Here is a 24,103-nt window from a genome sequence, read left to right as displayed (position 1 = left end):
GATCTCCTTATGCTGTGGGTGTCCACCTGAGATACAAGGTAAGAGAATCTCTGGATGCCCCCCCCCTCGCCCACTTACATCTAGAAACCAAGCCTTGATTAAGTAATTGAGGAGGATTATGGGATATTTGTTTTCTGGGGGTCACTTCCACAGATTCCAAATACCAGCCCCAATCCTTTCTTTATATAGAATCATTCCCAAAGAAGGAAAAAATACTCAGGAATGCATTACCTTACTGTAAGGAATTCTTCCACACTGTGTGCACACATGTTGACACATGGATGCATGTTTGAATGCATTTGTGTGTCCAGAACATTCTGTTTTAGAACAGGAACTTTCTCATACAACCGAGAAAAAAGGAGTAACGTGCTTTCCAATCTGGACAACGATCACTTTATAAACAATGACATTTGCGATTAAGCTGTCAGGTCTGGGTCATTCTCCGCTCAGAGTGAAGGGCGGAGCCCTGCACAGGGATATTTTCTAATTACAAATGCATATGTTCCTTAGATGGAGGGGATTGAGTGGCTGTGCTTCTGGCCGGCTGGAAATGTAAGTATAATCCGCCTGGTCCCTCAGTGGGGAGGCGAGTGTGGGGGCTGGGCTCTGAGTAATTTGTTGGCTCTAACAGAAGCTCAGGAGTGGTCTACTTCTTTGCAGATAGCTCAGGGATAATCGTGTTCTTGTCACAAGGGATTTCTCACACATAAATGTGTCAGGATCGGTGCCCGCTTGGCCCTTAGCCATGTGTCTTGTCGCTGTCTGGCCAGCAGGTGTCACTGGCCATCCTGTTCCCTCCTTTGTTTTTGTAGCCCCTTAGTCCCTAGTGTGCTTACCTGCTCCCTGGGTCACCATGTGGCCCTTTTGTTGCGGGTTCAAGGCTAGTTTTTTATTTGTATAATATTTGTTATTTTATGTTCTCTTGGTTTATTTGAATACGTATTGCAGCTTCAGTCCCTGTATTATGGTCTGTTTCCCTTGTTTTGTTTCCTTTGGTGTTTGAACCTACTGTACCATACCTGTTAATTGACCTCCGTTGCTCCTCGTTGCCCCTAGTTCTGTATGGCCACACCTGCCACTTGTTAGTCGTCGTGATCAGTATATTTACAGTAAGTGCCTGTCTTTGTTCGTCTCTTCAGTCAGTCATTGTAGTTGCTATTCTGTGTGTGTAGCTGTGGTTTCTCCTAGGCAAGCTCCTAGTTTTACTCTATGTCCTAGTTGTGTTACTTTGTGCTACTTTTAGTTCTTGTTTTCCACTTTGGTTTTTGACCCTCCGTGGTCCCTTTTCTTCTGTGGTTTCCCCTTTGTGTTCTGTTTTGTCAGTAAAGTCCTGTTTGCTGTGAGCCACTCCGTAGACCTTTCCTCTTTTTCCTCCTTCGCCCTGCCATAACATAAACATTCCTGTGCCCTAAAGGGACACCCCTCTACAAATCCCATACCTGCCTTTATCAGCAAAATACAGGGCCAAATGTAATATTGGTTTATGCTCAACTAGTTGATTGGTAGATAGGTTGGTTTTGGGTCCATTATCGACTGCAGCTGTGTTTCGTATGTAAGATGCATTTCTGCATAGCACACAGAACATCTTCATCCTCATCTACTCATCCATCCTACGCCTATATAATGAGATGTGTATATATAATGATGACAAATATGCAGTATATAATGATGATAAAGAGACATAGGCTTATACTATATGACCAAAAGTATGTGGACGCCACAATTAATCAGAGGAATTTCCTACTTAATCCACACCCACTGCTGACAGCTCAAAGTTATGCAAATCTTCTGCAACAAATATCATCAGCAGAATGGGTGGTTGCTGTACAGGGGAGGTTAGTGACTTTACACTTGGCAACATCATAGGACACCATCTTTCCAACCAGTCAGTTTGCCACATTTCTGCCCTGCTAGAGACGTTTGTCTCAAACACAAATGAAGTGATTGCGAAGGGAAAAACATCTGGGAGAAAGTTCACTAAGTTTTATGCCGCACATTCTCACAGATAGGGACCTGATCACCCAACATCAATAGTCAACATGAATGGGAACAAATCCAACAATGTTCCAACATCAATGGAAAGCTTTGCCAGAAAAGTAGGGCCTAATAAAGCAACAGTGAACTGACCGATTTCATATTAATACCTTTGGTTTCGTAACGAGATGAGTGGAAGCTGGTGTCCACATACTTTTGCCTATATAGTGTAGTAGAGACATAAAGAGTACTGTATTTGTTAATGACCAAATATTTATAAAGACCTTTAGTAGCCCATAATTCCTGTTCTATGGAGGGCCGGTGCAGGTTTTTGGGATGACCTCTCTATCAGCCAATAATAAAACAGTGGCTCTCAATTTCAGTCCTGGGGACCCACTGTGATTGGCTGATTGAGAGGCCATCCCAAAAACTTGCACCCACAGTGGCCCTCCATGGAATAGGTTCCCCACCCCTGCTCAATTCCATCCCTTCATCTTTCAACCACAGGAAGCAGAGGGGAAACAAGGCTGGGCTGGAAGGGATATCAGGCTGTCGTTTGGCACATTTACCCATGATCACACCCTATGAGCAGATTTGAGATGATCATCTGCCAAAGTTCACGCCTTGGGAATGCAGGAAGAAACTGGAGTACCTGTAGAACGTGGTAAGAACATACAGCGGTCTGCTACGTCGGCCTGTCGGTCATATCCAGCATGCGGGACCGGCACCCCCACCCCCAGCCCCCATTCTGAGATCATTGTGTGGATCGGGACCAATCAGGCTCATCTGAACTCCAACGGGATTATCTTGCAGCGTCCAGAGTGAAATATGCCCCATAGTGTGAAACGCGAGCAGCGATGAGCTCGATCTATTTATAGGCAGATAGTTTCCACCTGCTGCCCTCTTGATGGAGCTGAGGACACGTCGTCTGAAAGATGGATCATGCACGATACCAAAGAGGGCATCTTAAATGTACGAATTAGGAAGGCGAACTTTAATATGCCGGTAAATGGCACGAGATCTTTGCTTTGAATGGCCCTGAAGCAGAGCCGGGTAAAAATGAGTACAGCTCAGGCAGCTTCCAGTGTTAGGGTGTCACATTAATTACCTCATCAAATGCCTGCAGTGTAAAATAGACTCATCACTGGGGATTTCATTGACTAAAAACCCTTGTGTGAGACAACCTCTGCTCCTCCTTGAGCTGGGGGATAAAGGGAAATGCCGCCGCATTGGGGCCCGACCCGACCCGCCGCCGTTCTCCTGGCATCGCCTGCTTTCCGGGGATACCGTCAATATCTGTTTAAACTGGGTGCATTCCTTACGTGCGCTGACAGGTCCGGAACGGGGCAGACCTGGTGCCGATCTCGGAAAGGCACAGGCTAGGGGATAGATTACATGCGATGCAATTGCCCCACAGAATGAGCCTTTATTGGTTTCCAACACTTCAGTCACGTTTCTCTATACCGTGCAGAAGCTAGATTTTTTTTTTATTTCCTGGAGAGATGGCTGTTGGAACAATAACAACCCCTCCCTGGAAATGCAGTGCACCTCGCTGAGAACCCCCCACCCCCCGGTGATGCGCACTGATGCTCGAATGGCTGCTGATCCCACCCCCCAGCACCATGGGATCCCTGTCTGGGGTCGCTCGACTTCATCATCTTACACGGTGGAAGAGAGCCAGGTAGCACAAACTGCCTTGCTGAGTTGTGACCCCACCACAGTGGCTCCATATTGATCCAAATTTGCTGCCCGACGCTTAGTCTGGATAAAGCACGTGATTGGCTGATATAAAAGGTGGTTTGTGAAGCAGCGCAGCTGCAGGTAGGACGGCCTGGGCTTCTGGGGGCCTTGGGTCTCACTCCCTTCCTTCACATATGAGATCTCGCTCTGCATTACAGCCGAGTGGAAACGAACAAATTACTTTGCCAGCCCCTAGTTAAAAGGGATTTATCTATGCAATAGAACAAAAATGATCTGATTTCACTGCTATATCTCTGTTAAAGCCGTCTGCCTTCAGATTTTCTGTGATCAGTCTGTACAGGAAAATCTCAGGTCCCGTTTGGTCTTATGAGTCCAGCAGCTCCTCAAAATGCAACCAAATCCCATTTGATTATATGATTGAACAGTTCCAGGAATGTAGATTTCGACTGTGCTGCCATTGATTGGACTAGTTTGGCAGTCCCAATTCTGCCTATCTGCATGATTTACTTTATAAGGTACTACTCCATTAGGATAAAATCAGGCTGGTAATATTTGGTTGTGGTTTTCCAGTGCAATTTCCCTTTAACACTGCAGAGTATTGCAGTCGGATACTCCATATGCGGTTACAGTATCTGTCATTTGCTCGTAGCCTTTCGTCATTCTCGCAGCCCTCAGCGCACAGACGGCTGCTCCCCTTTGGCGTGACGCTAGCGGCAGAAAGCGGAGAGCCTGGCTGCTCCGACCTGCTGCTGGGTGGTCGGGCACGGAGGCGCTGACAGGGGCAGCCGATGCCGGCGGAGACGCCGCTCCTCGGAGACACAAACAATAGCGGCTCCCACGCACGCAGCCTGGAGACGAGCCAGCGGCTTTTCCTTTCTGCAGCGCAGAATAAGAAGCAGTGCTGACCTCTTTTTTTAAAGGTGTAAGGATCGTGCTGTAGGTTTACAGTAATAATTATTTTCTTTAAGTCCGATGATATGACGCTCCCTTTTAGTTTAGCTATTAGCATATGTTCACCCCTTTGCAGTCTCCATCCGCCTTTGGTACCACCTGTCCATTACTGGCCATGCACACATTTTTGTGTTAACTGCGTCAAACAAATTGGTAACACTTTACTTGAGGGCACAAATAATATACTATTTTGTTCTTAATTGATCATGAATCAACTCTTAATGCATGAATTGCTTAATGTATTAATTAACCCCAAAGTAAGTCATAGTTTCAAGCAAATTACTGATTTTGTACTTAGCATCCAGTCGTTGAGCTCAGTGTTAACGTGAAATTTAGTTAACCATCACTATATAGTGTATAAAATAATTATGATTCTAATAAACAAATAAGTAGGTTTGCTCAAGTAAAAAGGAGACATGGCAACATCCCAGTATTTACAGTATCTATCAGTTCTAATAACTAATGTACTTATATATTGATGTCATCATTAATGAATCGTAACGGATGATTTTTTTTCAGACAGTTACTATATTTATTATCTATTAATTCTATAAACCCACAAAATCTATAAAACTACTGAAGGAACAAGTGACGAATAACACAAGTGAAATACTGATGTGATGTTTGTTCATCATTAGTGAATCATCAAATTTTTATAATTTAGAGACTTTACTGCACCTTAGCTCATGTCTGTGAGGGGACCCCAGAGGAAAAGGGGGAGGGGGGAGGTTACGTCATGTCGCCTCCGTGCAAAGCGAGACGTTCAGCCTCATTTCATAGCGATACATACACGCTGCACAGTGGCTTGCAGCGTAATTTTGTTCTCTGCCTTTACACAAAGTTGATGATCCTGCCCAGGTCTGGTTTGTTGTTTGCAGGCTGAAATTTGGCCGCCGGCCCACAGGGCTTCCAGTGGTGCGGGAACCAGTCTGGATTCTGTACGGATACATTTAGGAACTTTTTAGCCAGCTGCGATTATGCTGTGCTGGGGGGTGGGGGGGGGGGCAGCCCTGGTATAGGAACCCCCCCCCCTCCCAGAGCAGTCAGAAGGAGCAAACAAGGCTTGGGAACAGCTCCTCCGGCACCCCAGGAGGACCTATGTGACTCAAAGAAAGAAGGCCAGTGACTCAAAGAAATCGCCAGCTTCAGCTGTCTGGGAAGAGGTCAGGTGACACAGAATCACCAGCTTCAGCTGTTTGGGAATAGGTCAGACGGCACAGAATCACCAGCTTCAGTTTTTTGGGAATGGGTCAGACGGCGCAGAATCAACCGCTTCAGCTTTTTAGGAAGAGGTCAGACGGCGCAGAATCACCAGCTTCAGCTATCTGGGAAGAGGTCAGACGGCGCAGAATCACCAGCTTCAGCTTTTTGGGAATAGGTCAGACGGCGCAGAATCACCAGCTTCAGCTGTCTGGGAAGAGGTCAGACGGCACAGAATCACCAGCTTCAGCTGTCTGGGAAGAGGTCAGACGGCACAGAATCACCAGCTTCAGTTTTTTGGGAATAAGTCAGACGGCGCAGAATCAACCGCTTCAGCTTTTTAGGAATAGGTCAGACGGCGCAGAATCACCAGCTTCAGCTTTTTGGGAATAGGTCAGGCGGCGCAGAATCACCAGCTTCTGCTGTCTGGGAAGAGGTCAGACGGCACAGAATCACCAGCTTCAGCTGTCTGGGAAGAGGTCAGATGGCACAGAATCACCAGCTTCAGCTGTCTGGGAATAGGTCAGACGGCGCAGAATCACCAGCTTCATCTTTCCAGAATCAAATCCTGAATAACATACAGCAAAAATCCACCTTGAGATTTTATGTTAATTAAATGATATAATTAAACAAGACAAAAACTTCAAGATATAGAAAGGCCACCTATTATTCTTTTCATAGTATGTAGGCCTGAAATATAAAAGGCATGTAGAAGGACAGGACACGCGTGCGCGCGCACGCACACACATACTGTAGACACACACGGTACACACATGCCATGCAGAGACACACATCAGTCACACATGTTTAAATGTAAAAATCCACTTCAGTTCCCTGCCACTCATCTATTGCTACACTGTTTTCAAATCTCATTCGGAGATTTAATGTTGGTTGATTTAAATGATCTAGATTGAGTCCCCCTTTGAAAAATTCTCATTTTATGCAGAAAAACATCTTAGTTTTGAGCTGCTCTTCCGTTCAAGCATCTGGCAGAGTGAAACGCAAGTGTGGGTAGTTACATCATGGTGATCAATGTGATTTACTGCATTGCCTTTTTATCTCTTGGCACGCAACTTGTGTTCCCCATGAAATTGGGAGCTGTGCCAGTTTCAGGCACCATAAACCCTTTGCGTATTGAGTGCCTCCTAATGCAGAAACACCCAAGCGGCATTCATACCTCCATGACTTACAGTACATGTTGCACTTTCTCTGAATAAGTGTCTTTAACAAGGCCAGAGCAACATGCGAGTAGCAAAGCATAGTGTATTGTGCCTTAGTATCCTAAAGCTTGATTTGAAGACATCAGGAAATTACTCCATTGGTTCAGGGGACCTGTATCCATGGAAACTGGCTTTCGCACAACAGAGGGCGCTTAAATGAGAAGATTTCTCCATCATAACTGCAACAGCTCTTACCACAGTTTGCAGTGACCCATCTCGTCGTCTGCACCACAAGATTAAGGATTAATTGACTTTATTAGGAGTTATCTGACAGTCAAAATACCATGTACCATACTTGTAGCCATGACCTATTTGAGTATTGGGTGTGATTTGAGGTTTTTCCTCTGAATTCATCCACATTCATCTAATTACCACTAAAGTTTATTGCAAATATGACTTAAACACAAAAAGCCACCCATTAAAACTGAATTTCTGTATGTCTCCTCCAATTTGAACTGTGATTTTCAGTGTAGCTGCAATAAGAAGGAATTAATTTTGCTTCCGTTCAAGAGATGATTAAAAGCCTAAAAGGGTTTGTTGCCATGACACCGGTCCCCATGGACACCAAAGGAGACTGTGCGCATTGAACTGAGCTGAGGACTGACTTGCCTTTAGCACTGATACAACTTTACACCTGACACTGTGAAGCAGGTAAATTACGGTATCACAGTCGAGCGAAGCAAAATGTATTAAAATGGCGTCATGGTGGAAATGGAACAGACTCAGTCTCAGTGACAGAATGCCATAGCTGACAGTATATTTTGAGTATTACCCTCTTTTGTGTTGTACAAACTATTCACTTCCCATGACTGTTATAGTGGAAGCGTCAATAGTTCAGCAGTGGCTGGGTGGTTAGCGGCGTGGCTTGGGCTGCGGGTTTGATCCCTGCCCCCCCCCCCACTCGGTGTGTTTGCAGTTTGCATGTTCTCCCCGTGATTGTGTGGGTTCCCCCCCCACCCCCGCCATCCAGCAACATGCGGTTTAAGTGAAACAGAGTCCCAAAAATGCTGGCAGCGTTGTGAAGGACTGGTATCCCTGCCCTGTGCTTCGTGGGATTGGCTCTGAGCTCACCACCTTCCCCACGAGGACGTATGGTTATGCAGAATGGATATATGGATGTTAGTATACTAGAATAAAAATGCATATTACTTAAAGGTCACATGACAGCTATGTTTGAGTCGTATTTAAACACGGAAGTGTCTTCCGCTCCCGTGGCCACATTAGACAGAGAAGCATGTTTCCTGGCCTTTGCCTTTGCTGTCGTTTCGCCCTGATGCAAGCCGCTGGCTCGCTCGCCGTAAACTGCGATGAACTGAGATCAAAGGAGAGGGTGGCTGTGAGCATAACGTCCTTTGCCACCCGTGTCGGAGTTCGGGTCGCCCCAAAACCGCATCCCACAGCTCTGGTGCGGCAGCGCTTGGCCGAGGGCCCCCTCCAACATGTGTGTTGCATTTAGGACTCCGCTCAGACTAGACGGTGTCTCCTGATTTCCACAGTGTGATTTAGGGACTGTGACAGCGGGTTTTTAAGTTTGTCCAACACTCTTTCTTGTTGTTTCCATAGTTACTCGGCCCTCCTAGTTAAGCTTTGTATGCCAAATGTCCTATCACCCTTCGGCTTTCTAATTGTTCTCCAGCTCAAAATAATACCCTTTCAGAAATTGGGGGGGTCGCCATCTATGAGAAGCAGTTGCATTTTATTGATGGTTTTGTGTTCCAACTTTAATTTACCCCATGGTATTGATAAATTCTTTTTTGATGTGTTGCTGGTATTTACAGCCTGGGCCATCAGTATGGAATAATTATTTTCTCATAAAGCATAAATGCTCAAAATCCAAATAAGCAGTTTTTTTTTTTACTTTTGGCTTCTACTATTTGAAAATAGATGTCAGCATCTTTCCAAACCCCCGAGCGAGGGACCATGGAAACATGCTTTAAATTCGCTTTGCCCTTCTCACCTGGACAGACCGCCTCTCAGCCTGGAAGGAGCCTGTCTTGGTGACAGAGATGTGGCACATCAGAGGATTCAGGTCACTCAGGACGCTGTCGACACAAGTGCTGAACCTGCTAAAAGTGATACATTACAGTTGAAGATGCAATTTAAAAAAAATAGTATATTTACAACTGGAGTGGGGAAACTAAATGGAAAATATCTCAAGCTGTCACCATTATTCGACACTCCCCGTTATATTATTTGTCCAGAAGAATTTCTACTGGTGGTCCAGCAGGACCACATGTGCCGCCAGAATCTGTACTCCGCAGTACAGACTCTTGGCCCAGGCTGAAGAGACTGCAGAGTCCCCCTAGAGTCGAGGTTTCTGTAGGACTCAACTGCTGGAGCACAATTTATAAACACACCATCACAGAAGCCCTTGGGAGGTCATGTTTCTGTACAGGCCTACATGCAGCTCCTCACATCAGACCTTAAGGTACAGCGTGCTCATGCAATGTGTACACAAGCCTGGCAGGAAAACACTGGTGATAAATTGGAGGGCCTCTGTGTCATTTTGAACGTTTTATGTATACACAGATTGTTTGAATAGGGCATGTGTAATGTTCAGTTATATAACATGTTTTTATTACCTTTCATTATGTCCTCTTTCTAAAGACTTTGTGTGCCGTTTGAGTTTTATTGTTTTGATTGCAGATTGCATTGGCCATGAAATTGCAAATTGTACTCTGGTCGGTGTTGAATTCTGCCGCTCAACCTCTATTCATCCTTGGCTTTCAGGAGGGTAACTGATAAAGCTATCTTGATGTCCCCTGGGGCCACAGTGATGCATATCTCCCACTCCCTCCTAATGTATCACAAACATTCGTGCAACACTGTCGTTTTTCAAAGCGACAGTCTAAGGCCTCGGTCACTGCCAACAACTCAAACCATTTATTTTTGGTTATAGTCCCAGACTTGCCAGGAGAAATCGGGCACGGGAACGAAATTGCAAAATAATGTGTGTGTCAGTGTGAAGGTGCCTTTTTCTTCCCAGATTAATATGGTTCTGCTTTTTCTCGGCACTGTGCCCTTCGGTTTTCTTCAAAGTCACCTGCAATAGCGATACCATTGAGTAATAGGTGGGACAGGCCTTTCGCTGGGCCCAGAAGACACGGGTGTCACAAAGCAGCCAGGGAACAGGAAGAAACCACCTGAACTTCCAGTATAAGGGTATATACCATTAAGTGTCTTTGGAAACTGCAAGGAGTTGTAGATTATATAAGGCACAAAACTGTTTTAAAACTGAATGTTTTTTCTTCATATTTCAGTGTAATGACTTGTACACATTGTCCTGAAGAAACTTGTATATTCCATGACTTCAAAGCTAACTGTTTTTTAAATGCGACTAAATGAGCTGGCATTTGTAGATGAAACGAGTGATTATTGTTCTGATTGTAATTAACACAGCGAATACTTAAGAATCCATTAATCTTCCTGGAAAAGATTGGGGGGGGGGGGGTTGGAGAGGATCCCAAGTAGCACAGGGAACAGAGCAGGGATTGTCCTGAAGTCCTCAGGGAGATGCTCGCCCCTCACAGGGCACACGTGCAGAAATTCACACGCTGTGGGTCATTAACAGAAACCAGTTCACCTAACTGCATATCCTCTGTTTGTGGAAGGAAGTCAACACAACACAAGGCGAGCAGGAGAGGGATTCAGCTCCCTCCTAACCCCATGGAAGCCGCTTTCAGGAACCAGGGAGTCTTTCTTAGAAACTGAACAAAAATGACACTAGAAACAAAGGATGATCAAAACAAAGATGGGAACTCTAAATGAGAAATAGCAATAATTAACCTAAACAAAGGCAAGTGCTGAAGGAAACACAAGCAAGAACCACATAAAACAACTACACATTAAGATGACACGTGAGAGACTAGCACACAATGACCGACAGCAACAGGCCACAGACCGGCACATATATACATGGGTAATGAAGACTAAACGAATGACAGGTGTGGACTATGAACAATTAAAAGGCACAAAATATACAAACACTACGAGACAAGGAACAGGACGTAACTACGAAACTAGACATTGGCAAGAATAACTAAGAACAAAGGTGCAAAACTAGAATTGATACAGAAATACAAACACACAACAAATGTGATAAACATAGAATCAAAATATAAAGTGTTGGGGCACAACATCTCAAAATATCCACTACAATGGTACAAACTTCATTACAGGGATGCTCGCTGAGCCCATTCAACGATGTGGCAGCCTGGGGAGCTGGGGAAAATACTACAAATAGTGAAGGTGCTAAACACAGAGGAACGAACGGAATGGCCAGCGACACCTGCTGGCCGCATGGGGAAATGAACAGGATGGGATGAGGCAGGGACAGATCCTGACAATAACAGTGCTACTGACTTAAACACCATGCTGCCCTACTGAAGAAGCCACTCCGTGTACAAAAAATCTTATATATGCAACAGAACAAGGAGAAAGTCAACAAATTTTATAAAAAAGCTCAAGTCTAGCAACACTCAAAAAGAGAAGTAATATGACCCCTTTTCCAAAGTAGGTCGAATTACATCTTTTAAAAGATAAATAATGTGTAGTTCTTTATGTATAATTATGTGTACTAGGTTTGTCAGCGTGGATCAAACCTACACCTGTCCTTCTTAAAGAACTTCTGCGTCTTTTAAATTCAAAACCCAGATGAATATCAATTTAATAATGCATACTGCCAGCAGGCAGGGCAGAAGCTGAGAAGTACAATGAAGTGGTAGCGTTTTATTTTTGGTCATGACCTGACCTTACCCAGCCTGAGGCGCTGAGAAGCTTCCTTCTCCAAAGAGGCTCACCATCTGTGCTCAGTGTGCACTCATGCAGTTGCGGCGGTTGTTTTCGTGCTAAACCCCCTGCCCTTTCGCCTCACCCCCCCCCCCCCCCCCCCACCCACCCCGCCCCACCTCTCTGTCCCTTAAAAGGGGAACAGCAAAAATACGGCTCTGCTCCTCTGAGAATTCCCCGTGTAACGTCGGTCTGTTCCCAGACCAAAAGAGGCTTTTCTCAAACTAACAAAAGTAAGAAACGTACTTGCTTTTACCAATTACTTCCAGCGGACTGTAAACCACGGCATTATAAAACAGATAGCTGTATCAAAATAATGTGATGCTCATATACAGACTTGTGTTTTTTCATATTTTGTTAACCTGTTAGAAGGCTTCATTTTAAAAAGGGGGAGGGGGTTAGAATGGCGGCTCTACAACCTGTGAAAAGATGAAATTATGGTTACCTGCCTATACAATGAGGGTGCTCATTAAATATCTACAGTGTTTAAAATAATTTTCTTTTCCTAAGCAATGGCTTGCATTTCCCTGTTTATATCCATTGTTGTTTTATTAGTGCCCATATATGGGCTCGTCCCTGATACATGAGCGCTCCGAGTGGAAGCCACCTGCTCAAGGTAATAAGAATCTTTGAGAAAATGTCTGAGCGCTAACATGAGAAGAAAGCATACATACATGTTCTTGATTGTTCGTCTATTGTCATGTTCGCTTTTGTGTTTCTGGTATTTTTCACTTTAAGTACCTGCAAGGAAACTAGTTAGTGCTACAGCAAAATAAAGCCGCAGGTGACACAGTAGCTGTGGCTGGGCCTTTGTGTGCCCTGATTCATGCGCTCCCTCACCTGTTAGCGGCCTCACTAATTGCTCAATCAGTAAGATAATTGCCGTTGCCATACTGAGCCGGTTCACGCCTAATGTACAGGCAGCGGGCCAAAGAGATGGTTTTAGAGATACATTTTTGGTAGCTGTTTTACCATAAAAAGCTTCATGACTGGAAAAGCTCTAATGCAGCAAAGCGCAATCAACGTGAAAACATAACATGAAGTAACTTGAAATAAATGACCTGGTCCAGAGATGCCATGATGGACAGGCCTCTCTCTCTCTCTCTCTCTCTCTCTATCGCTGACATTGTTTTAATGGAGAGTTAGGGTCACCTGAGTATGAAGTATTTATAGCAAAATAGTTAAGTACATTTATGCTATGTCCTAGTGAATTATATCACGTTACAGTCAAGAAGCAATATTACACATGCATCCATCCTTTTTCTGAAACCGCTTTTCCTATTCTGGCAACATTGCACATGAAAACAGTAATGAAAAAAAATGACATTATGAATCTGCATAATGTTAATGTTGAGTGTTTAGATTTCAGTTAAGTCTCTTTAAATGGCACTTTCAGTCCAGTGGAATGCATGTGATTAGAGTGAAATGTGCCTGACTTGGCGTGACACACATTTGGCCATGAGTGAATGGCTGGAAATGGCAGGATTCTGGGCCCAAACATACTTCAGTCACTCATAACCTGGCGTTTGCCCTCCTGCCTGTCGCCTGGGGCAAACCCCCCCGGGGGGCAGTGCCTGTGATCCCTGATTAATCACTGGCTCAGAGGAGGCCAGCGAGCCGCTTTCCTTCACAGCCCCAGGCCTGTTTTTCCTCCCTTGATCGACTGGCTGTACCGTATCATTACCTATAATTACTCTGACTTGTTTTGCATTTACATTATAAATACACACATCCCAGTTTTAAGGTCATTGCTTGCTATGTATTACATGACAGGCAAGACAGATAAATAGATAGACAGATGGACAGATGCATTTGCTTTATGTTTATGTTCCATTACATCACATAGCTGGCCGAACGGCCATATTTGCTCATAAAATCTATTCAGGCATAAGTATTTATAGCAAAATGTGTGATAATTTGAAAGATATGACACGTCAAGTCCCTCCAAATTAAACTAAGAAAAGACTAAGATGTTTCTTTTATATTTTAAGCTTTTATCTAGATTAATATTCTTGTTCCTTTTGCGTTTTCTCTTTTAAATTTTTCCATATTCTTAGCTCCATTTTTTAGGCTCTTTAGCCAACTTTTATCGCCCCGACCTACCCTACAAGGCACAGGCGGGCAATGCAGAGCGATATCTCTGAGAACTATACTGTTCTGTCCATACTATACTGTCAGTGGTTATTCTCCCAGGGTTTGTTGGTGTCATACTCCAGGATCTCACTACATCTCCAAGTGTCTCAGATCTTATTGAGGGCTATCTGCCTGTGGGCCGCACTATTCCCAGCCGTCGGAGCCTCTTCACTGACTCTCAGACTCTGAACACCGCTGTGGCAGTCTGATGAAATTAAAGAAAGAAAAATAAAAGAATCTAAAAAATGTTTCACAGATCAAAGATCTTGGAACAAGGCTGTCTCATCGCTCGCCGGTCTGTAGAAATCAATATCTTCTTCAAGATAAGAGGTCATCATGCGGAGGTTTTCAGGTCTTCTGCCAGTCGGTGAGATGCTTCACAGGAACGCGCACAGAAAACTGCCCTGTTGCTGCCATGCACTGTATTGTGGTGCTTCATCCACCAGAGTATCTAGGCGGTAAGGTGTTTAAATGCATTGCCACGGTCCTTTCAGCTGCTGTGTTGCTCTCATTGATTATCTGCTGCACTCAGCTTAAGAAATTGAAGTGAAGAAAGTGATGGTGAAAGAAGCCGTTCATGCATTAGAAAGCCAAACTCACATGCTTCTGCTGGAGAGCTTTTCTTCCATTTGTAAAATGAAACTTAGACATGGAACAGTATGTACAACAGTCAAAGGTTATTATGGGATGCAGGTCAGCACTGACTGTTCTTTGCTCATAAAATGTAACGTTGCCCCTTCTGACGGAAATGAGGAGAGGGAAGTATGCTGCACCTTGGCAGAAAATCAATATCACCACATGGATTGTTGTCAAGATTAAGACATCTTTCAAATGTATTAAATAGATATCTAATAAATATTTTAAGCCTATCTCTTTCAAAGGGGCTCTGCAGACTCTGAAGTTCAAGATCGTGGGTGTATTTGCACGTGTGTGGTGGTGAGTGTGTGTGTGTCTTTCTGTCTGTGAGCATGTGTGTGGGTGGATTAGGTTTATGTTACATTGTGGGGACCAAATGTCCCCCACAATTAAATAAAAACCTGTTTTTGACATTGTGGGGACCATTTTCTGGTCCCCACAAATATCTGTGAATGCAATCAAAGAAGTAAAAATGCCAACAGTCTTGTATTTTGTTTGGATACTTATGGTTAAGGTCGGGGCTGGGTAGGGGTTATGGTCATCATGTTGTTATTGGAGTTTTCCCCATAGAAATGAATGGAGAGTCCCCACAAAGATATAATTACAAACCTGTGTATGTGTGTGTGTATGTGTATGTGTATGTAGTCCAGGTACACATTACATTTACATTGTGGGGACATTTGGTCCATTACCAAGAATTACCATTACCAACATTTAACACATCTGTTTACCATTACCAACAATTACCATTACCAACATTTACCATTACCAACAATTACTATTATCGACATTTACCATTTCCAACGTTTCCCATTACCAACCTTTATCACTACCAGTGTTTACCATTACCAACAATCACCATCACCAGTGCCATATGCAGTCTGACTACAAGCCATGCAGTTACATTTTCTTTTGGTAAGTTATGGAGCATATATATATACATTATTGCAACACCGAGAGGTTACTGAGGGATTTTTTGTTTGGTTAATTACAATAGTGATTCAAAACAGCAATACCATTTGATATTATTTGTATAGAGATCATAAAGGAAACTGGGCGTTCAGGCTGATTTCTGTTGTTCAAGTCTTTTATTATGCAAAGGTAATGGGAAAAGTGGACGACTGAAGGAGTGTGAATCAGTGTAACCCGGAGGATAATCCATGTGGTTTAGTTCCTGTTATGTGCTGCACTTTCTATATATAAATGTGACCTTATACTAAACCCTAACCTCCTGGGACCCAAGGAAAAAAGTGTCCTTCAATTTTAGGTTATTTGACTTTGGAGGAAATAAGACATCTTACAATTTAGATTTTGTCAAATTTATTTTTATTTTTAATTTCACAGCATGTCCTCTTTAGTGCACAACAGGAATAAATATGTTTCCTTACATCAGTGAAAAGATAGATGCAAAAACAAAATGTCCACTACAATGGACATAAATGAATGGGTGGGGTCTCAGGAGGCTATAATCTGTATGCATGCATAAGCCAGCCTGTGTCGTCCTGCATGACTCTCCTTGGGACAGGCTGACAGAGGACAGTAATGAATGTGTTCCCAGAGTCTCCTTGGCACGTCACAGTAATCACTCCCATCGCTGAGAATACTCAGGGAAAATTTCTTGACAGGATTAGACTTACCTCCAAATAGCTGTCAACAAAACAATTAAACAGGAATTTCTTATTGCCGTACTGAAGCATACTGCATTCATTTTCCTTACCGTCATTTGGGACGTGAGACTGTAAGGAGACAGTTAACAGTCATTTAAGGTTGAGGCAGAGTCGTTTTTACAAAGTTAAAAATGTGTCTTTTGTGCGAATCTTATCGAAAGGAGGACTTGCATGCTGCTGAGATCTGAGAGCGGGCATGTAGCCATTAGCCTCTATCAAATCCGGCAATTCCAGCCACACAACAAAAGACAGCTTTTACAGAAGGGGATGCGGATGCTGTGTTGCTGCACCTCAGTGCCACACAAGGCCACACTCGGGATTATTCTGGGCTGTCCAAATCCAGGGAAGCCTGGCAATCTGGATATAAGTGTCCTTTTCCTGCTGGGGACGTCCCCGGTGCTGGTGCAGACCATATGACCGCAAGCGCCTCGCGTCACCCGCTAGCCGACTAGCATGTGCGCAAATGGTCACGCGGGATTCCTCAGTGAAAGGGGAGAAGCAGCCTGAGACCATCCCTCTAGCAGCACCTGGGGATCTGCTCTCTGGAGCACCAACCAGCTCCATCTACAGCAGGTTCTGTATCCTCCCCCCCCCCCATCAACTATGTTCACTATGCACTGGAGGACTGTGTGGGGAGAGGCCTGTCAGGATTTGGAGGAGAAGCAAACTGATTTAGATGCACACAGTATATACTCCCCCCTCCTCCCAACCCCCCCACGCTCCAGTGGAGAATGATGGCCAGGGTGCACAGCTGTGCTACCATCAGCAACGTGGATCTGAGGTCACACACGGCTGTAAGCCTGCCCCTCATCCAGCGTCTCCAAGGATCACAACAGAATTGCCTTCGCCTGAAAATGTTGCCCAAATTTCTTAGGGCAGACGGGAAGGATGCAGAATCTGACACCCATTAGTTTAATCTTGTAATAACTATTTATTGTGCAGGACTGTAAGATCATGTTTCCCCATAAATTGGCCTCTTGGAGATTATTCGACCCTGATACAAATAGAAAGCATTTACTGTCAGTCTCTGTTATGTGCTGTGCAAAAGTGAAATACAATTAACTCTTCTCTGTTTTCATTCTTGTTCTGCTGGGGGGCGGGGAGGGACATGGGAGAGGCATTGAGGAAGCAAGAGCATGGATATTTTTCCTTTTTTAAAATCTAACCATGATTTGGCCAGATTGTAATCTATACCCAGTAACACCTTTACCGACTTCCTGGCGGGATTGTTAGCTGCAGATGCATTTTGGGTAAAATCTACTGTTGTGCACTTATCCAGTTAGTCGCCTTTTCAGATTACGTTTAAACGTAATTATGTATTTTCAATTTACATTTAAGAAACATAGACAGCCAGGCTAGCAATGTGTATTATATATTAGTGTTTGTGATGTCATGCTATAAAAACACTCAAATAAAATTTTAATCTGCAAAGAAACATGAAGATGTTTTTTTTGTCCCCTTTTCCTTTGATTTTTACAACAACAGATGAGCTTATATTAGGCTTTGACATCATTTATTCTTTTCTTTCTTAGTACCATGGTTTTCAAGCTCCATCACTAATTTATCACAGAGTGAAAAAATGTGTGTTGGTGAGGAAGATCGACACGAAGGACATGCAAACAAGCAGCCTTCTTTCAATTGAAGGAGAGGTCTAAGATTCACAAGGACAGTTTGAATTACACATGGGTTTGGGGGCAATTCAATAGGAAGTGGAACAATCTGAGCATTAATTGTTGCACCACATCCTGAGCAGACACCCAATCCAGCCACTGGGACTCTGCTGTAATGGAGCAGAAACACGCATGACGTAAGAGGCTTAACCCTTCTGGGGTCAGTTCACACCTGCTGCTGCTGCACAGCCACAATTAGGGAGTGTGAGTGTGTGTGTGTGTGTGGGGGGGGGGGGGGGGGCAATAAAAATTCAGTTTTACCTTTATGACATGTAAGATATACAATAGTGTTCTGTGTGCCAACAGACCAACCCAATTCAATCAGTTAAACTACGGTCACAATTCACCAGGAAAAATTTTCACTAAAGCCGTGATGTTCTCGTTATTGATCGTCTCCCCAGCATTCACGGATTCAGAAGCTTTACTGCCATTTGTACAAGTACAAAAATTCTTGCCTGTGTATCTTCCTCCACAACGTCAAATTAGTCTTTGGGTCATTCACACTGTTAGATGTTCGTATTGCATGCACACAAAGTTGCTGTCTTTACCAATTAATTCGTGTTCAGGTTCATCTTTTTTTTCTTTTTAGAAGTGCTATTCTGGCTTAAAATGACCTGCCTTAAATAAAATAGCTTAATCAGGTGCCGAAGTCCCGTCTTTGAAGGCTAGAGTTTTACAGTGAAACACCACCCTGATCCGCAGATTGTTTCTGACCGGCTCTGTTCATACTATTAGTAACCGATGCTTCACCTGCAAGTTCCTCCCCCCCCATCTCACAGCACAATTTAAGACAAAACCAGATGATAGCAGAAGCGAGCGGCACAGGGTCCCTGGGGACATTCCCAAGTGACCGTGTCCCTTTCGCCTATTGTTCAGCCTTGTTTCCAGTCGTCCTGTTTACAGGGAGGGGCTGGACTTTGACACCTTCCACACAAAGGCGGACCGCCACACGCGTTCTGCACTTTTCACGCTCAGCATTCTGGATGGTGGTGCTACACACACAGTCAACAATGCTTCTCTGCCAACCGTAATAGCAGATATCTCTCTACTGATCTGATTAACACTGTGGTCATCAATCAATGTCAGAAATAACAGCCCGCCCATTAAATACCATTATTATGCAGGCCATTCAGTCAAATGTTTCTAATAATAATCTTTGTAATATACTGAAGCATAATTTCAACAGCAATTTATCTTATTATGTGATCCATCACTGGTTGAGTCAACTAGTTTAACTTAACTACAGGTGGCAGCATATACAGATTAGACCCGGTATGTCCATGTATGCTTTTCTTATCGACGCTGGTTTCCCGGTACTGATTTCACTATTATCTGGACTAACACTTTCATAGCACCAAGGGTTCATGGGAAAGAGGGACTTTAATGTGGGAATACATATGAAAGGTGTTGGGATAGCCTGCAGTTTCCATGAAATTTAAGCATGGGAACCAAATGGAACATTATTATTATTTAAACAGGAATGTGTGTGTATCTGGGGGGGGGGGGGACAGCCACTGGAATGTAGAGCAAAGTGACTGCCTTTGTCAGTATTCATTGGGTCCCCTGTAACCTGGACTGAAATATGGAGACCCGTCCCAAAACTCGTAAACATGTTCACAGACCTATTTGTATATATATTGGTTTACTTCCTCAATCCAAGACCCGACTGTGATTTCTTTCTGCCCCCCCCCCCCCCCCCCGACCCCCTCTGCCAAAGCCCCTTTATTTTTCTGACATGTACTTTTGTTTTGTGCCGGCCTTGTCCCTGCCTGAAAGGGAGGGGGGGGTCCCTTTGAACGCTGCCAAGTCCCTCTGTCACGTGGTTCCGTCCACCATCCGGACCCAAGGTTCTGTCACGGTCCGATTTTTCAGAAAACAGAGTCGCAGCTTTGAGGGTCAAGGCCCGTGTATTACACATTCAATTTTGTCTGGAGGTAAAAATATAAAAAGCAATTAAGGAAAAAAACAAGACAAAACGGAATCCCTCTTTAATCTAAGCTATGAAGTTTCCCCTTGGATGCGGAAAATGATTTCATCAGGCGCACCTGCTGTTTTCTGCAGGCCTCATTTCACGACCGATTCTTCAGTAAGGCTCTTGAAAGAAATAAATGAAAATTGATTTTGTTAACTAGACAACAGCAAAGTTGATTCTGCATTGCATGTAAAGTATTAGAATCGGCCAGCTTCTGTATTTGGGAAGATCGCATGTTTTAAAAATATTAAATGAAAATTTAAATTTAATCATAGTTATGGGCTTATATTTTATAGACTGTACTGATCTATTCATCATGTGATGAATCTGCTCTTAATATTTCTGAAGCATAATCTTCTGCAGTGTAATTACCTTTTCTGTATATTCCTGGGAATGGGCATCAGTTTCTCCTCTGATTCCATGTTTCCTCCCTATTTGCAGACCTCCTCCCATGGTCCGTGAACATGCTGATAAATGACTGCGTGTCTCCGAATTGCCCATATTGTGTGCGTGAGGTTGTGCGCCTGCGTCGTGAACTCCCTAGGATAGGCTCCAAGCTGGCCATAAACGTGCATGAACCATCTCTGCTGCTGATCTGCTGCAAAACGCTGTAGGTTAAACCCAGTATGTGAAAGCGTCAGCCTCGGAGAAAGCAGAACGAAAGGCCACGGCGTACACATTCTCAGCCTCCCGCGGCCGCCATTCCCAATCGCATCATAAACAAATTTTCATTCCATCTCACATGAAAGAAATGCGTTCTTAGGGTTAAAGGGATCGCGCATGTGTAACTACTTTGCCTTCCAGAATATTTGGCCGAAACTCAATCATTTTCATATGCTCTCGCTTAGCGTGATAGATGTGCTCAACGCATCTGTGTTGAGCAAACAAAGCCTGAGCATTGTTCAGCGGGACTGTTCGTTTCGGCTCTGCACATTTTCTCTGCGCTGTGGGGAGTGGGTGATATTTAGCAACCTGTAATTGCTGCATATTAGAAGTGCTACAGACAAGCTAGCTGGGATAAAAACATGCGCAATGACCGCAGTCTGGTCCTGAACCGTCAGCTCCAATTATCCAATCTGGCTATACGGTCCACAGAGGAACCCGAAATATATTTAAAAAGAGAAAACAGCAGCAGAAGGCACTCGTGCCGAGGGGCTGTATGTAGTGTAATTATGCTTCGTGTCTTCCCCCCCCCTCCCCCTCCCCCGTTCTTGGGCAAAATGACAACTCATTGAGTTACAAACTGAGTACAAGCAACGTATCCTTAGGAAAATTAGCCGATGCTGGTTTTGGAGAAGTTGAAAGAGCAGCATTAAAAGAGCCCTGGTCGGCTAGCAAAAGCGAACGCCAAGCATTTTCATCAGAGTCCTCTCCCGGCTCTGCTGAAAAGAGTGATGAAAGACAGGCTTAAAAACAAAAAGGATCCAGGCTGATTTAGTGTTGTGTTGACACATTGGTCTCCTGCTGGAGAGCGTATCAAAGAAAGGCTGTACCCTCTGGGAGCATTAAAAGAGCGTCCCTGAGCCATCCGGACCTGCTATAAAGGTATATATGGTGTCATTTGTCATTGAGTTTCCAGAAGAGTTCTTCTGGGAAAAAGAAGAAAAACAGATTGGGGTTTGGTTGGTGAGAACATTCAGCTTCAAAGTGATTATCCCCTTCACACATGGTACAGGTCTTAAAGACCACAGGGATAGACTGACAGATACTTATTAAAGATGGTGAACGAATGAGAAGTTCATTAATGTTTGACTAATGTTGTAAAGCATGTTAACTGCCACTGTGTAGATATGACATGTAGACAACCTGCAGCGTCTGAATGACACTTGCTTATAAGTCATTATAAGAAAATATGTACACAGAAAAATATTGTTTTTTTATTGTTTTTTGTTCATGGTTATTAACCTATTGCTGAATTACAATACTGACACTCACTAGCTAGGTGACTGTAATTTTAAGTATCTGGTAAAACAACAAATTTGCTAACTTTTGAATGCAAAATAGAATATATAATGTATAATTTAGTTAGTCTGCTGAAATCACCAATGAGTGTTTCACGATTAATCAGAGTAGTGCTTGTTGTACTACAGAGTTTCATTTCATTATGTTTTTGTTTGGTGATACTTTAAGCCAAAGCAATATTTATCATCACAGTCTAACTTCTCCCATGTGATGATGTAATATTTTGTCACAGCCTGATAATTGTTTACAAATTCGACAAAACAAGTCATAACAGACTGAGTAGTAAAGGCTAGCTCGCGAGCTCTTGGAAAGTAACTAAAAGTCCTCTACCTAAGTGGCTGTCTTCCATGCTAACTGGTCCAAACACACGGTTGCCATCTTGATGGTCGAACAGGCTGCATAAGCATCAGTGCTCCCTAACTGAGAGCTACTCGCTAACACAGAGTTCCCTGCTAACTCAGAGCTACTCGCTAACACAGTGCTCCCAGCTAACTCAGAGCTACTCGCTAACACAGTGCTCCCAGCTAACTCAGAGCTACTCGCTAACACAGTTCCCTGCTAACTCAGTTCCCTGCTAACTCAGTTCCCTGCTAACTCAGAGCTACTCGCTAACACAGAGTTCCCTGCTAACTAAGAGCTACTCGCTAACACAGAGTTCCCTGCTAACTAAGAGCTACTCGCTAAGACAGTGCTCCCAGCTAACTCAGAGCTACTCGCTAACACAGTGCTCCCAGCTAACTCAGAGCTACTCGCTAACACAGAGTTCCCTGCTAACTCAGAGCTACTCGCTAACACAGTGCTCCCAGCTAAATCAGAGCTACTCGATAACACAGAGTTCCCCATTAACTTTAAACTGCCGACTAACTCGGAGCTGCCTGCTAACTCAGAGCTGCCTGTTTAGGCTCCTTGCGGTTATTTGCTCACTCCTTGGGGTGCCTTACATTTTTCACCAATTAAGAAAAGGAGGGGGGGAAATGACCCCGTTGATGTCATATTAACTATCCCTGCATTCCATTTGGCCAGCGAGTAAATGGCCACATGGCCATATGAGGAAAAACACAGGGTCCCTGGTGAAACCTTTGTACTATCGACAGTTAAACAGCCCAGAGCCGTGTATTGTAACATTGTACCCAAGCATACAGGAAATGCCTGCAAAGGCAAATCATTCTCTGTGTCCTAAGTGCAGCGCTTACTGCTCTAACTCGTAGTCTGCCTGCATAGATGTAATTCACTGTGGCTATTCATTCTCTCATTGCTACCCATTAATCTGGAGATAATTCATTTTGCATTAAACCTCTTTAATGTCCTGTTTTCATTCGTCCCCAAGGACAATACTATATCCTAATGGAAAATCACTTTCCAATATGAAAACCTCAGATATTAATAGCTAACCACAAGAACGTCCCAAGATAAATATTAGCTTTCTGCAGTTAATAAATTAATTACTGCTTTGATATTTTATAAACCAACAGAAAATTGGTGGAAATGAACTATAGGCTTTACAATGGGATTGTGGAACCTTTGTAGGGCTTGGGCCAAGTTTTCCCTCTGTGAGCTATTTTTAAAAACCGACTTTAAAATACCTTATAAAATCCTCATGAAACAGAATCTCACTGAAAAGTAAATATTTTTCAATATAAAAAAAAACCTGAAATAAATAAATGTGTGTTAATTTCAAAAGCATGGCATACATGCTTCTATAGCACCCTGTATCTAGTCAAATAACTTTGTTTCTCCTGCCTTGGCATATAAATGAAAAGTAATATTATAAAACATAACGTACTGCAGTTATAATGGTGGTAGCAGTCTTTGTTGTCCTTTTTAATTCAAAGTACTTGCCGAGCCATTTTACGAGTTTTCAAAATTGTAAGAAAAGGTGGAAATTCTGGACATGGTTTTATTGAATAAATATAGCTGTTGAATCAACATAAACCTCGTGTGGTTTTAAAATAAATCAGTGACAACCCACTACAGGAGTAGTGTACCATTGCGTGGAGTACAAATAGACAGTCACAAACACAGTCATGGTGCAGGCCTGAGACGTAGCACGGGAGCCACTGTATAGCTTTTCTGATGAGAGCTTTTAAGCGGTGTTTGTCTAGCTCTTCTCCCCAGCAACTAACCTGCAATAGTTTCTGGCCAAATCACTGAAAGTGCAGGCTAACAGCACTCGTGCCTAATTTGGCTTCATGACCGTATGCTTGTTTTGAATTATCTGATTGCTATTGA

The 24,103-nt window shown here is 43.6% G+C and overlaps 2 long non-coding RNA genes across 2 annotated transcripts in view; one reads left to right on the top strand and one right to left on the bottom strand.

Annotated features, from left to right (window-relative positions):
• The first annotated feature begins 512 nt into the window (after window positions 1-512).
• The window catches only part of LOC140578208 (uncharacterized), a 49,411-nt gene continuing 25,820 nt past the window's right edge, over window positions 513-24,103 (top strand). The window contains exons 1-2 of the long non-coding RNA XR_011982297.1: window positions 513-552; window positions 2,482-2,638. This is a non-coding gene — a long non-coding RNA (uncharacterized lncRNA). The remainder of the gene's footprint in view (window positions 553-2,481; window positions 2,639-24,103) is intronic.
• On the bottom strand, window positions 5,655-11,884 carry LOC140578207 (uncharacterized). The gene is made up of 3 exons (XR_011982296.1): window positions 11,802-11,884; window positions 9,004-9,112; window positions 5,655-6,394 (listed from the first exon to the last, which is right to left on the bottom strand). It is a non-coding gene; the product is annotated as an uncharacterized lncRNA (long non-coding RNA).

Source organism: Paramormyrops kingsleyae, chromosome 13 (assembly GCF_048594095.1).
Source record: "Paramormyrops kingsleyae isolate MSU_618 chromosome 13, PKINGS_0.4, whole genome shotgun sequence".
Lineage (NCBI taxonomy): Eukaryota > Metazoa > Chordata > Actinopteri > Osteoglossiformes > Mormyridae > Paramormyrops > Paramormyrops kingsleyae.
Note: the sequence above shows the minus strand (reverse complement) of the source record. Positions and strands in the feature narration are given on the sequence as shown.